The 13,023-nt window shown below is 37.7% G+C and overlaps 1 protein-coding gene across 1 annotated transcript in view; it reads right to left on the bottom strand.

The window, feature by feature from the left end:
- The window catches only part of tsnare1 (T-SNARE Domain Containing 1), a 138,079-nt gene extending 126,399 nt beyond the window's left edge, over positions 1–11,680 (bottom strand). Inside the window, exon 1 of the mRNA XM_086154904.1 lies at positions 11,606–11,680. The gene's annotated coding sequence lies outside the window, so the exon portion shown is untranslated. The remainder of the gene's footprint in view (positions 1–11,605) is intronic.
- Positions 11,681–13,023: the final 1,343 nt, after the last annotated feature.

The following is a 13,023-nucleotide window of genomic DNA, read 5'->3' as shown; positions in this document are numbered from 1 at the left end:
TCTCTCCGGAACAAACTTGGCCTGGGATAAGAAAGAATAATAATCCCTGGACAAAGACCCAACCATGCTGTGGCCACTTCCTCCCTAGCAGCCACAACAACAAATGCATGGCGTGAAGTCATTGCTCCAGTGCCGGATACTTGCTGGAATTCCCAGTGAGCGTGAATAGTGCTCATTGTCTGGGATGTACAGAGAAGCTCCCGGGAGAAGCACACACTATCCCGGGCGATGGCATTTGAAAATGCCATTCATCCTCTGTGGTTTCAGTGAGAGGGTTTCCCCATCCCTGGCTGCAGAATCACAACAGATGGCCAACTGGACATCCATGATGCAGCCTTCTGGTGCCATCTTCATGTCACATATGCTTCACCCCAAGGCAATGAGTTCCTGGAGACTGCTTTCTCACAGTCTCTCACAGCCATTACCATGGCTACACAACCCCAGACGAACAGACCTCAGCACGAATGGACACACACATACATGCCAAGATTATAATCCTCACATAGCCATTGACCGCCACATGGAAGGCACTCCCAAGCCGAAACCTGCCTTTTATGAACAAAGACCTACTTGTGATGTTTGGACAGTAAAGAGCTTCTATCACTTTCTTAGCATCCTTTAAGATTCACATTTCACACAAGGAGAAGCGGCATCATCAGCAACAGACGTATAGATGCTTCTCAGTCAAGCCTCAAAAAAAGATGACTCTGGAGTAATTGGATTTGACTCTCTGGTTATGACCAGATAATCGGAGGCATTTCCAGACACAGAGCTGAGCAGTCATCTGGTCATGCTCTGGGAAACAATCAGCCTGCCTTGGCTGCCTGATAAGCTTGTGCTAATGTGGAATACTGTGAAAGCAAACATGATTGATTACATTGCAATCAAATTGGTTCAGCAGACCACTGTAGATAAGGAACAACAGCAGGTGGGCAACATGGCTGAAAGCATGCTTTGTAGAGTTTTTTGAAGACATAAAACCATGTCAGCAATGAAGGCAAATTGAGTTGGGCTTAGTTGCTTAGTTACTTACGAATGGGCTTGTATCAATCATATCAAAGTGCAAAATAACTGCATTGAAATTGTTGCGTATACAGTTATATTCAACCTACTCGTCACTGTTTTGCCAAAAAATTGTACATATCTTACACAGTGCCGTGCGGCTAAATTGTATTAATGAATAGTAAAAAAGCTGCATGGTATTGTAATTAAAATATTCTTTTACTATGTTCTTCTCTTTCTTTTTGTTTCAGCTGCTTCAGAGGTTACCAAAGTGAATCAACTTCCCCTATCTAACCCTATTCTCTGTATTCTGTTCTCTCCCAACAATTTACCTCATGTCCTCTTTCACAACATGAAAACACTCCTGTCTGGCTATTCCAACCTCAGCATCCTTCTACCAATAAATTCACTATGCCTCCTCTGTACATGACTAAACAATCGCAGCCTGGCTCCTCTGACTTATCAATATAATATCTCATTTGATAAAATTGAAGTATAGTTCAGTCAAATTCCAGTTTGAGCTTTGTTTCTATTTTAAAATTCCATTGTGACAGTGAACCTTTATGAATTAAAACCTGGAGTTTTAAATTGTTAAAAGCTAAAAGAATGAATCCATATTTAGATTGCAGCAACACAGATAATGAATTACAATGAATGTAAATGTTTTTTAAGCTACACAGAATGATAAAAATCTGCAAAAGATTACTTATTTAATCAAAACTATAGCAATGGGCACTCGACAGGCATAACATCCTGTGCAACATTAGATGCAGGAGATTGCAAGAGAGGTTGCAGCAAGTTGAAGGTTGTAAATTACTTTAATGGTTGTCAGCTGAATGTCAGATTTTTTTATTGGAAAGTGAGTATTAGTTTTCACATTTTCTACCTAAATTTAGCCAGACTGTTAGCCAGTATGTGCAAAGTCAAAAGGTCAAAAACATCAATTTCAGTCTTTACAGCATGAATTATAACCAGCAATCCCAAGTTTGCCCATAAGGAGATAAGCAGACAGCACCTCAAGCCAAAAACAGAGCCAAGTGCAGTGGAGTTGTCGCTAAAAAAAAACTTCATTTTGCACACTTTGGCTATTGTTAGTGACACAAGTCATTAGGAAGCTGCAGGTAATGATTGGGCATAGAATCGCATGTATTTCATATCATGGCTTCCGTGTGGTCTCTCAGATGTGATTGGCCAAGGGGTGAGGCAATGTAAATGAGTCCAGGGCTGTGGAATGTGTGATATACACTGAGGGACTGTAATCACTCTTGAGAGAGGGTTTGCTATGTCATGGGAGTTGTTCAGTTATGTCTGTATGATGTTGTGCAATCGTGTTGTTGAATATTAGTTAGTGCCAAAGTTATGTTTGAGTGAAGTAGAAGGCCAGTTGAGTGGGCGTTGGCCATTGTCCTGTGGACAATAAACAAGTTAAATTACAATAAAACTTTCTAGAAAGAACAGTGTATCTATCTATCCAACCGATGGTACAGTTATTTACAGTGAAGAGACTATACTGTCACATCGTAAAAAAAAAATCAATCGAATAGGAACTGACCAAATAAATGGAAATAAAACTTAACCATTTGCAGTATGCAGATGAAGCTTGAATCTACTGTTGATGTTATATATGATTTTATTCGTTTTCATATTTTTATTACCCTTACAACAACAACAACAACAACAACAATAATAATAATAATAGTAATAATAATAATCATGCATAATACAGCGCATAATAAAAGTAAAAACAATAGTCTCTAAATCAATTTACACTTCCAAGGACACATTGCTCTTAATTTGCTGTACCAAACAGATCTACTGTACTTTGCATTTTGCAACAAAAACAAAAGTGTAATGCACCCTTCTGCCGACAGACACCAAAAATAGGCAGAATAAGGCAACTGCAATGGCATTAAAAATATCTACGCAGACAGATGTTTAATACAACCCTGACAAGAAAATTTGCGACAGCAACCACAATCTTGCTCTAAAAATTGCTGTTGCAACTTTTACTGCACTCATCTTTATATTTTGGTCAGACACATGAGTAATTACAAAGAGACAACACAGACTTAGCAGATCATTATCTGTGTTCTGTTATTTTATCACTCCATTCTCTGGAGAGAGTAAACCGTGGCATTTCTGTGCCCTTGCCAATACTTTGTGGAACAAACAAAGTTGGGAGGCAGAACCAGGAACTAATTTCATTAGCAGCTGCCATTTGTGACTGATTACATGCTGCTCTTGGTCACTAGCCAGCAGATACAAAGTTCTGTGAGGTTAATAACCAGTAACAATCAATTACTTGACCAATACAATATGATCAATGAGGTGCAGAATTTCAGAGACAGTATGATGAGTGGTAGAATACAATGACATCAGGGTAGGAAAAGGGCAGTAAGCTTGATTTCTTCTATAGTTCACAAAACAAAGTCATATTGTATAACATGTATTACAACATAACATGAAAAGCAAGTAGATACAAAGTAACTTTTCCTTAATAAATATGAAGAACAGGTAAATGTTGTATCCATCGTTTAGAAAATTGACTCTACAAATGTCCAAATATAAATGCTGTTAATTTAATCAATACATCTATAATCTGCTTCATGAAAGTTTTGTCATAAATTGTATTTGAAGGTTTAAAAACTTAATAAATAAACTATTACTTTGAAGGTTATGCGCTAACTGAGAGAAGTTTATTGTATCATTAAAATTAACAAACCCATATAGAATTGTATTCAAGTATACAGATAACACATGACAAATAATTATTAAAACATTTAGTTGTGATGCCATTTTATTTAGTACATGTTTATGTTTCCTTCATGTTTTAATTTAAGTTATGCACTGTCTTTGACAATCACCAATCAGTAATAAATGTTACTTTTACAACACAGCTACAACTGACAATTAATTATTCCACTTAGACTCCAGATGGATTTATTAATATGCTTAACTGAAGACACAAGGATTTATATCTTAGTATTAATCTTCTTATCAGTACTATTAATTGATTGAGGCACCTTGCAGGGATATGGCTCATGGAGTCTGAGATGCTCCCTGCTACTCAGAATGTGCAACACACAAACACTCAAATAAACAGTACATAAAATCAAGAAAAATGTGTGATATAGAGTAAAACTGCTTATATCTCTAATTAAAAACACCCAACTGACCAACCAACACCCAATAAACTAACATAGAGCCTAAGAATAGCGTATTTACCCCATTCAATGAAACCCTTCATGTCAGTTAAACGTCCGCTACATTTTTGTCTGAGGCTTCTGTTTTTGCAACAGCTCCGATCAAAACAAAGTAAAGAGACAGACAGAGCCTGGAGACCAGTTTGATTGCTACATGTTTCTCTCTCCCACTGAGAATGACAAAGATCCTCTGTGAGGCAAATGTTTTTTTCCTTTTTTTTGTGCTTCGTTCTGTTGTTGTTGTTTGTTTTTTTCTAAATCATCCGTCGAACTTATCAAAAAGAAACAGCTGCAGTGAAATTGGCAGCAATTATGAAACTCCCTCTTTTCCTTTGAGGTGCTTTGCAATGTTGCCTCATCCATCCATTAACACCATGATGGCTGGGGCTACGCTGCAATGTGCCCAGAGGCTCATCGGAAACAATTTAGTTTGCTCAGTATCAAACTCAACAACACTTCAGAACAAGCTCTAGAGGAACTAGGTATTAAAAGGGGGAAGAGACTTGTTGAGAGTGGGGGGAAGAAAGGGGGGAAGGTCTCATAGGAGAATTTGAGAGCCATGCAAAAACACTGAGTCAAATGAACTGACTTACTACCCACAGAGACATTCGTAGACATGAGTTTATTCATTCACTGCCAATGCTTTGATCATATTAAATGCAGTATGTATTGCGAGGTCACCATCCTGAGAGGCAGAGTGACACAATGCAGCGGTCCCTGTCTTACTGAGGGTCCCTTTGCGAGAAGCTGCAGCTCAATCACAGCTGCTCCCTTTGTTTGACATCAGTGGAGTGTTTAACTTATAATATTTACTATTTTGAAAGCTAATGTCTAAGGGTATTCAATGTAAGCTGTTTTCAACTCAATTGTCCAACTGGTTAGAGAGCGTTCAATTAATTTTCATTGACCTGTGGGTGCAGCCTTCTATGCCTCTTTCTGTCCGCTCAACCCATCTCTATTTCAGCAAATTTCTAAGTAGCATTTTTAGCAGGGAGATAGATAAAAACATATTCCAAAGGGGGTTGATTATTTGAAGAAGTTTGAGACCCATCATACGGTACCAGAAAAATAGCCAAAAAAATCCTTTGGTAAACACTGTAAAAGCAAAGATTGACAAATACTAGGAAATAGGTGTAATTCATACACAATCTTCATGAAAGACCACATTCATGTTGTTTCCTACTATTCATTCTTCTTTTCCTTTCGGACTTTCCCTTCACCAGAAGTCATCAAAGCAAATCAACCTTTTCAATCTAACCCTATTCTCTGTATCCTCCTCTCTCACACCAGCTACCTTCATATCCTCTCTCACTACGTCCATAAATCTTCTCTTTGGTCTTCCTCGAGACCGCTTGCCAGGCAGCTCCAATTCCAGCATCCATATACCAATATATTCACTATCCCTCCTCTGTACATGACCGAATCATCTCAGTCAGGCTTCTCTGACCTACACTCAAAAACATCTAACATGTGCTATCACTCTGATGGACTCATTCCTGATCCTATCCATCCTCATCACCCCCAAAGAGAACCTCAACATCTTCATCTCTGCGACCTGCGGCTCTGCCTCTGTCTTTTTGTCAGTGTCACTGTTTCTAGGCCATACAGCATCGCTGGTCTTGCCACTGTCTTGTACACCTTTCCTTTGATTCTGGTTAGTAGTATTCTATCGCATAGTACTCAAGACACTTTTCTCCACCCATTACAACCTGCTTGAACCAATTTCTCTACCTCTTTTCCACACTCTCTGTTGCTCTGGACTGTTGGCGCCTAGTACTTGAAATCCTCCAAATTCTTGATCTCCACTTCCCGTAGCCTCACCATTCCACCCGGGTTCCTCTCATTCGCATACATACATTCTGTCTTGCTGCGACTAACCTTAATTCCCCTACTTTCCAGAGCATACCTCCACCTCTAAAAATTGTGAAGTGAGAAAGAGTTAACACACAAATTTTCATCAACCTGTTCCTTGCTCTCACTGAAGATCACAATGTCAAGTGCAAACATCATGCTCCTGGAGTTTCCTGTCTAACTTCAAAGCCGTTCCCTGATGAAGTCCCACCTCCATCGTGAACTTCTCTGTTACCCCTACAGCACACCTCACCACTGTCTCACAGCTAGCATACATGTCCTGCACCAGTATAATATACCTCACTGCTACTCCCGACTTCCTCATACAATACAAGAGTTCTTCTCTGTCGTATGTTTCTTCTAGGTCTACAAAAGCGCAATGCAGCTCCCTCTGACCTTCTCTGTATTTCTCTATTAAGATTCTCAAAGCAAATATTGCATCTGTCGTACTCTTTCTAGGCATGAAGCCATACTGGTGATCACAAATGCTGACTTCTGCTCGGTCTAGTTTTCACTACTCTTTCCTATAACTTCATTTTATGGCTCATCAACTCTATCCCTCTTTAGCAATTCTGCACATCCCCCTTATCCTTAAAAATTGGTATCGTCACACTTCTTCTCTATTCCTCAGGCATTTTCTCACTCTCTAAGATCCTGTGGAATAATCTAGCCACCATTGTTCAGAAAAAAATCAGAGTTAACCCTTTCTAAATTGTCATTAAGCTAGCATATAACAAAGGTAATACTCTGAAGAACAAAAACACTTAATTGTGTACTTTTGCATTCAGTAGAATCAGGGATTCCTCTTCTCGGAAAAAAAAAGAAAGGAGCCGTTGGATTCCAATGAAGATGTGAAGAACTAAAGATCAATGAAAATTATTTCCCACATTTTAACAATTAATAGATGGATACAGATGTTGGAAGGAAGGGCAATCCAGCATCATCACAATTAGCATATTATCCACAATCATTGTGTTTGTGTACATAATCAGTTCTGATTATTCTGATGATGACTAAGCTTCTACTCAATCACACATCAAAGGGTTCACTCTCTCAAATTTCTGCATGACGTCTCAGCCAGCAACTAGTATTCAAGTCACTTATCCGAGCTACCACACCTTGTCACCTTTTCATTTTCAATATCATTTTCTGATTGGAACAAACACAACCCTGGCTTTCCTGTGGTGAATTTTGCTGCATCACAAGACTAAGCATTTAAAGATTTAAGAGGACAACAACAATTTTTGGAACAAACTATTCTACAATTCATATAAACAAAGAATATGATACTGGCATAGTTCTACAAGAGCGCCAAGGCATTGTTACAATTTTGTAGGGATATCCCAAAATGTCGTAGCACAGTGACATGGCTCATACCCGATTACATTCATGGACATTTGTAAATATGCACAAAAGTCCAGCAAAAATGCTGCTTTTTTTAACAAAAGTGAGGAAAAAAAGACTGTTGACTGAACATCCCTGAGTTTGTCAATAAGCATTGATCTGCTCTATATTGCAGTATTTAACATTTGCAAGGTAAAGGCATTTGTAATGTTGACAACTTCTAGCTCTTTGAGATATAATCCTAAAAAATAATGCAGAAATGGCTATTAAGAATGCATATTTACAAAGCAGTTTTAACTTATCTATTTATTTACTTCTCTCCCTCATGGGGGGCACAAGCCAGTATCTTTCTGAGATAGTCACAGGCCTGAATATATGAGGAGGGTTGTTCCAGGAATAAAATGATGGCAAAATTACGCCACAAAACAACTATGCGAATCAAAACAATGACTTCCATATTGGATCGGTCAGGGACCATTGGTGCCGATAACCTACAAGGTGCGAGTGGAAATAGTCTGCTGAAGGTTGAAGAAGAGGAGGACTGCGTATTGAAAAGCAGAGAGAGAAGAGAAAAGGGTAGAGTGTAGGACTTAGAGTACGGACTTGAATATTGGGACAATGGCAGGAAAAGCTAGAGTTGGTTGACATGATGCAGAGAAGGAAGGTGGATACTCTGTGTGCCCAGGAACCCAAGTTATAACAGTAGCAATGCTAGAATGTTAGGAGCAAATTTTTAGTTGTACTATCATGGTATTGACAGGGAGAGAAATTGAGTAAGAGTAATCTGAAATGAGGAGTTGAAGTTGAATTTGTTCAGAATGTTTTTGAACAAATTCAAAATGTTTTTGAGGAGCTAAAGAGTGTCAAATAGACTGATATCCGGTATAGGAACACAAAGGGACAGATGACGGTATACTTTGCAAAAAGGATGGATATGACTGTTGTGAATACTTTTGTTTTCCGGCAGAGGCAGGAAGTTAGGGTAACTTAGGAGAGCGGAGGAAGGAGCAGACAGGTAGACTACATCTTGCATAGACGACGTAATCTGAAGGAAATCAGCGACTTCAAAGAAATCATAAGTGAGAGTGTAGTCAGACACCATAGGATGGTGATTTGTAAGATCAATCTGTGACAAGAAAGTTGTCTCTGGTTATCTCTGAAATTGCTGGAACACAGTACCCATATGAGCTATTACTGGTAAAAAGGAAAGAAAATTGACTAACATAGACTATTTGAAAATGTGTGAAAAGATGTCTGTGGAGGTTCTCAGTCATCCAGGTCATGGTGAATTGTTATCGAATGAGGGGTCTTCAAGTGAAGAAATTCAGATCAATTTCGGCAAGAATGTGTGAAAAGATATTACACCCAACTTAAAACATATAATAATGTGCAAAATGCTGTAATTTCACAAAACCAATATGAAAACTTAAATATGTATTTAAATGCAAAATAGAAAAATACCGTAACAATGCCGCAAACTGCTCAAAACAGTTTAGTTTTTTAAATTGCGTCCCCTTTAGAGATTGCTTTCTTTGTTTTGCACTTCGACACACAATAGTATGACAATTGAAATGTGTGTCAAAGTGCAAAACTCACACAGACATACACACACAAACACACGCACAAGCACACATGCATAGACACACACACACATACACACACACACACACAAAACACAGACACACACACAGTACACAATAGTGATTATATTACCGCCACTTTAGTGACAACTTGACAACTTAACTCTTTCTCACTTCACATTTCATGTAAATCCAACAAAACATCCACCAGTGAGAATGGATTTTTGTCTCAGCTGTCAGTTTCATCTCACATTTGACAAATTCACTGCTTTGCACCTATATCTGCATATTAATGCTTGTTTACTTATTTGTGTAGGTTTTTTTAAGTATTCACCTTGAACATAGATCACTGTGACATGGATCTACTGTGGTCTGTTTTACGGATAAAAACAATCTTTTTCCTTTCAAGGCAGGACAGAATCGTCCAACAAGCAAAAAGGCTCTGTTCAATTTTTTTTACACTGATGATAATACGTCAATGCAAGATGCAAAATTTTGTGAACAAGATGATACTGCCTTTCAAAATAAAAAGTTCTTATACTACTGGGATGTCCTTGCCATAAGGGGTGCATTATATTAAGTGTAAAGAGATAATTCAGCTGGAAGTAGACAAATACCTCTTAACGGCCATTTGTTTTTGAATTGTATCAACTCACAGGTACAACCAGGTTGAGGGAACATAAGCCTGGAGATATTTATAATACAATTCCACTTTCCAAATGTTATTTTCAAACTTGAGAATGAATAAAAAGGGTCTTTAAAAGAGGAAGTGAGTAATGCTTTGTTTATTCGTTTTGTTTCAGCACACTGAAGTTCTAAATCAATTAGTCTTTGATCAATAAAAAATAAATTATAGTAAAAGACTACTTTAACTGAAATGGTCTGGTGACAGAGCCAAGCTGCTCTGACGCTCTTTTGGGGAACTGATAACATCACTTCTATTTGTGGGAAGTGATGGGTGTGATCATCGTTAAAGCAGTAACTACAAGCATCCAGATCTAAACACTCAGTTTTAAAGCAAATGTCCAATTATTAAAAAGTCACACATTTACCTTGACGAAGTCCAGCAATGGTTATTTGACTGCAAATAGAGTTATGTAAGATTTTGTGATTGGCATGCACTGTATGGCAACATGTTCCTTCTCAAACGCCAGTGGAGAATGAACGTGGAAACAACAGGTGAGCCAATTGTTACCACATGTAGTTCATAAGTGAATTGCTAAACCATTTAACTCAGCTCCTCTGTTTGTTCAATAGAACGTCTTCCTATCAATAAATAGTAGCACATGGTACATCAATGAAAAGTGCAATGATGTCAGAACTTGGTAGAGTTCCAGTGCAAGAATATTTTCTGCAACTGCAATTTATTTTCCTTGGGCCAAAACTTTTTTGTTTCAGTTCTATCAATTCAACTTAGCAAAGAGAAAAAAAAAAAAAAAAACATCACATGGAGCTAAGGTAATAACAGTGCACATAACAACACCCACTGTGCAAAAATGGCTGATTTCATGTTCTTTAAACTGTTGATTAGGTGAATGCTTTTTAGTTTGGAGCACAGGAATGGAGTTACAGCACATGCTGCCACGGGTTCGGTCTCTGCTTCATCCAAACATTATGGTGAACTCCATTGGTTGGTTTGATTTATATAGTCTGTATCTCAGAGTAAAGCCGTTGTTTCATTAAAAGGACAAAGAAGTGACACAGAATAAGACAGTATGAACAGTCTTATTTGAATTGTGCTTTAATTAATGAGGCAAAATTATAGTGTTGTTGTTGTTATTGATTTGAACTTTTCAATCTCTGATGCCAAAAGTAAAACACTAAGGCATGTGTTACCCTTATACTCCCAGTGCGTTTCTGCAAATTTATGGCTGGACACTTTCAAAAATTTAAGATAATGTCATTATAAACCAGAATTCCTTCTGTATTGTTAAAAAACAGGAGAGAATTTCAAATTTCAAGATAAAAATGAAATCGGGGATGAAAAAAACAACAACAGAGAATGATCAAAACAACATATAATTGATTTCTAGATAATAACAATTCATTCCATTCTCTTTGCAATTCTCATTTCAATTGTAAAAGTACAACTAAAATATCCCCAAATGAACAATTATTTTGACATGCTATTTGACCTTTCAAACATGACTTGCACCCCTGCCTTTTTGTTCATGTCACATAATCCTCAGGCCGTTCCCATCCTCGTATTTAAAGAATTCCAACTATAATCAGTTTGTGTACCTGTGATTTAAACCTGGTTGCAAAAAAAGAAAACATCCTGTGAGAGGTACATGAGATTGCGTTTATATTAAGGAGGAATTGCCATTATATGGATAATTTATATGTGATTTAAATATAGCATGTAGTTCTTTGTTTCTGGCATCATGACTGTAATTCAACAACAACATGGCATTCAGGTGCATACAACCTACAATTTCAAAACACATATACTGACAGGGTACCAACATATGTGATTTGTAGCCCAAAGAAAGGAACAGAGAAGCAGACCTAATGCCCCCTCCCCCACTCCCATCCTCCCCCCTCTGCCTGAGGCTGCAACACATGCAACTAACGGCAGGAGAAAAAAAAACAGGGTGTGAAAAGGAGGATCTCCTCCAGCATTACCTTTCAACGTAGAGAATGATGGAGACTGTGATTCAGCCGAGATGCTGCTTTTCCTCAGCCTGGCTTTGCAGCATCATATGACCATGTACCACCTGACCGTGATGCTCAGTCATATGACCACTTTAAGCTCAGGCAAAGATGTCTGGGATTTGTAGTGAAGAGGATTATCAAGCAGGGACTTGATTGTAGCTGACAGTCTGGAGCAATTACAATACACATGAATAACCATTGCATGATCTCACTAGTAGAAAGATGATCAATCATCATGACAATAGCAACATCTGGAATAGTCTTAATGGAAATATAATGTCAAAAAATACAATATAAAACCATGACATTAAAAAGTTGCAATCCTGTTAAAGATATAAGCGATGAACAATTGATTCATTTGTTACTCTGTTCTATTCAAAATTAAAATATTCAATCTCTTATAAGACTTCTTCCTATTTTTTTTTTTTTAAGTTAAAGTTTATAAAATGATCACAGTAAACTGGCTCAAACACCACCCACCTACCCTGGACCAGTGGCGTCAGAGGCTTAAGGATATAAACTGCATGGAACGCATAACAGCAAACTTACGACTTCAGACAGACCTATATCTTGACAAATGGGCACCCATTAAAAAATATTTGGAGAGTTGAAGATATTATCACTATTTGAATGAGTTAGATGCTTTTCTTTGTGTTTGTGTTTGTGTTTTTTTTTTCTCTGTGTTGTTTTTTTTTTTTTTTTTTTTTTTTAGTTTTATTTTATTTTTCACATGCTATTGAGGAAATAAGTGACCTATAAAGATTATTGTATAATGTATATCTTGTTATGAGGTTTTGTAAGAATGTGTAAAACTCTGTAAAGGAACTTGTTCTAATAAGTTAAAGTTTATATGTTTTCAAGGTATAATTGCCTCAACATGATATGACAACAATAACCCCGACCTGGATGACTGAGACCCTTCAACGACATGTATACCATAGTTACCCGCTTGGAGCAGTTTGATATTACAGGTAAGGTGTTCAGGGTGTATAGCTGCAGTTTGAGACACACATATACGTAAAACACTTGAACATAGAAACACTTAGGCATTGTGGTATCACAATACCTTAAATCACATCTATTGTGAAACTGGTCCTGATTGACAAGAAACCTGCGAGTGAGACTTGTAGAGTTTCTGCTTCAATTATCCAAGTCAAATCACCTATTATGTTCCATCTCTCCCAGATAAAACTCATGCATCTCATCAAAGAATATCTGACAGCCATACATTCATATAATTGATGTGCCTTGTGAGTGGCTATAAAAGCATTCTGACTACCTAAATTGCATTCAATTAAGCTCCATAAATGTATGTTAAAGTCAGTCTATCATCTATCAAGCCATGTAATCATTGTCACCCACTTTTCCAAGGCTTGAGCAACAGCAGG

The sequence above is a fragment of the Fistularia commersonii genome, chromosome 11 (assembly GCF_037954325.1).
Source record: "Fistularia commersonii isolate RoL2024-O1a breed Wild chromosome 11, RoL_Fcom_v1.0, whole genome shotgun sequence".
In the NCBI taxonomy this organism is placed as follows: domain Eukaryota; kingdom Metazoa; phylum Chordata; class Actinopteri; order Syngnathiformes; family Fistulariidae; genus Fistularia; species Fistularia commersonii.
The sequence above is the reverse complement of the archived record's forward strand: the minus strand, read 5'-3'. Positions and strand labels throughout refer to the sequence as shown.